We start from the raw sequence: 2,706 nt of genomic DNA on the forward strand, positions 1-2,706 counted from the left end.
TTATTACATCTGACACGAACTGACTGAAAAATGATTGTGGTAAAATGTTTGAACTAACTCCCTCATTTGACACAATTTAGATAATAATTATCTATGAGACTCTATGGAACATTACAGCAACTGCAGCAGACCTGCACTTATCACTACATGGCATTGGACAGAAGGGCGAGAGCCCAGCTGTTGCTGGATCGATAACAACAACAACAACAACATGAGACAGGCTGCTACAACTTTGCCTGTCAGGGTCAACCCAGGTTGTGTGGGCTACAGGATCCCAGCAGTCATACATGACATACGTACACGATAAAACAAACTTCTCCGCATAGGAGTACAACCTCACATTTCCTGCTTGCATGTGCAAACAGCCTAACCGATACACCACCCACCATCATAGACGCCGGTTCTCCGACACTGAACAACTTCAAAGTACCAACTCATGCCACAATTTTACCTTTGGATAAGAAAAGTCTCTTCAAAGTTTCAAAGTGTCTCTCACAATAAGTTACAAACCAATAAACTGCTGGGAAATCTAACACTTCTCCACTACAACTCATTGAGTGCCTTAATTAAAAGATAACAATTTAAAATACTACCCTGACAAACAATAAATATATAAAATAACTCAAAATGAAGGAAGGTTCAATATATGGCATACTGGTATGAAAGGGGGAGTGGGGGTGGGGGCGAAAGTACCTTAAGAAGGGAAGAAGGAGGAGAGGTGGGGGTGGGGGATGGTATTCTTTGATCACAAATATAGAGCACCCACCCACCCACCCATCAGAGTGTAAATATACAATAAGAACTGAACTGGCCTGCAGTCCCCTGACCCCTATCTTTGATAAGACCTCCCACACTTGAGAAAGTTTGTAAATGTTGTACATCTGCATCGACACAATTTAGTCTCAAAACAGGGTTCTTATCAAGAGAGTGCAGGGAGGGTTAGAGGGAAGGAAGAAGGAAGGGGAGGAGGTGATAAAGAGGTGAGGAGGAGGAAATAGAGCACTTGACATGACCAAATGCAGGTCACTTCACAACAACTGACCACTGGTGCAATAAATATTCACTCACAAGATCAAATCATGGCATCTTTTTTTTATAATACAACTATAATCTTATAAATAAGAGAGGTGGACATTGTTGTAGGGGGCTTGATGAGGTCTTCACTACTAAACATGCCATTCTCCTTGCACTTAGATCTAGTATTTATTTTGCTAAACAAGAGCAGTGTTAAGGCGTATCGGTTCAATTCTGAATGAAACTAAACATGCAAACCTGTCCATAACATACAACACAAAAATAAGTAATAATTATAAGTTTGTTGGGTAAAGAGAAGCACATCGACACAATGATGGTCATTTCGTGCTAGGACAAAAATGAGACAGACAGCCACCCTCCAGCCACCTACAAGTAATTAGGAGTTTGGGGAAAAATTCTCTGAGTACCTGCCCTTTGTTTGAAGGTGACAGTAGAAAAGGGTAAGCCTGAGAGCATGCATCTGACTTCAGAAACTACAGTCCAGGCTGCCAGGCAAGAGAGAATGGTCGAAAATAATTGGGTGAAATGAATCCTAGATTTTATCCTTCCAGCAATTTCCCTCTTTAAGATACCCCAGCTTCAAACCGCAGCCACAGCCATCAGCAGCAACAATAAACCAAGACCGCTTTGCAGTGTTCCCTTGTTCATTGTAGAGAGAAATACTTCATCATTCCAGGAACATGTCTGCAAAGTGTACATCGCTCACAGTACATCGCTCACAGTACATCGCTCACAAAGCCCACTAGTACAGGAATCTAGTACAGGAATTAATTGTAAGACCGCCCTTTTAAAGAAATATCAACAGTGTTGTTTTCATCATGACATTCTATGAAGATTGTAATACTTGTTTACTTGTGGGAAGGACCGACATCACTGCACAAGGGGCATTCCCATAAGCGCTCTGTCCCCTGAAGAAGCACATCTCGAAGTGTGTAGATGATGACAGATTGTAATGCTTGATAGTAATTATTTTCCTCCTACATCGACACAATTTACATAAAGTAGGAGGATGGCTGCCTCAAACTTGACTGTCAAGGCCAACCTGGGCTGCACGGGGTACAGCATCCGAGTTGTCAGACGAAGCAATTCGATAAAATAACTTTCGATTCAAAACTCACATCTTCTAACAGCAATAGTGAAGAAGTCAACTTAAATACCATTTCATAAATGATGCCATTCATTTGAAGAAACAATAAACAACCAAATAACGTTTAGTATAAATAGAAAACGGATCAGCCACTGTGTCAGGGTCATACCATAATAAAATGTTATAAATAGAGCATCCATCAGCACCAGCTGGTCATATGTTGTGAAGCAACCCCAAAGAGAGGATAACTAATGCCCATAAGGGGTCAGAGGTCAAACTAGACAAAAGGTCGAAAGGGAAAAGGACAAAGGGGGGGGGGCGGTTTAGACGAGATAGAAACAGAAATTGGGAAATGGAGGCATCCTTTTACTTCAAAGATTTCGTTTTGCTGAAGGGGGAGGGAGTAATAAATAGCAGAGCGTTCCTTAGACATGAAAGATCAGCAGTCTTGCTAGGCAGAAATTTCATAAATATAAAATATCATTTTTACATGCTACAGTTCCATCATGAACCACAATGAAATCCGAAACTTAAAAGTACAAACTCTCTAAAAGTACCCTCTCTAAATATATATATTATATATG

At 40.7% G+C, this 2,706-nt stretch overlaps 1 protein-coding gene across 1 annotated transcript in view; it reads left to right on the forward strand.

Annotated features, from left to right (window-relative positions):
• Positions 1-2,706, forward strand: part of LOC101852018 (xanthine dehydrogenase/oxidase) — a gene marked incomplete at its 5' end in the record, with an annotated part of 42,637 nt that overhangs the window by 10,726 nt on the left and 29,205 nt on the right.

This window comes from Aplysia californica, unplaced genomic scaffold (assembly GCF_000002075.1).
Source record: "Aplysia californica isolate F4 #8 unplaced genomic scaffold, AplCal3.0 scaffold00159, whole genome shotgun sequence".
Taxonomy (NCBI): domain Eukaryota; kingdom Metazoa; phylum Mollusca; class Gastropoda; order Aplysiida; family Aplysiidae; genus Aplysia; species Aplysia californica.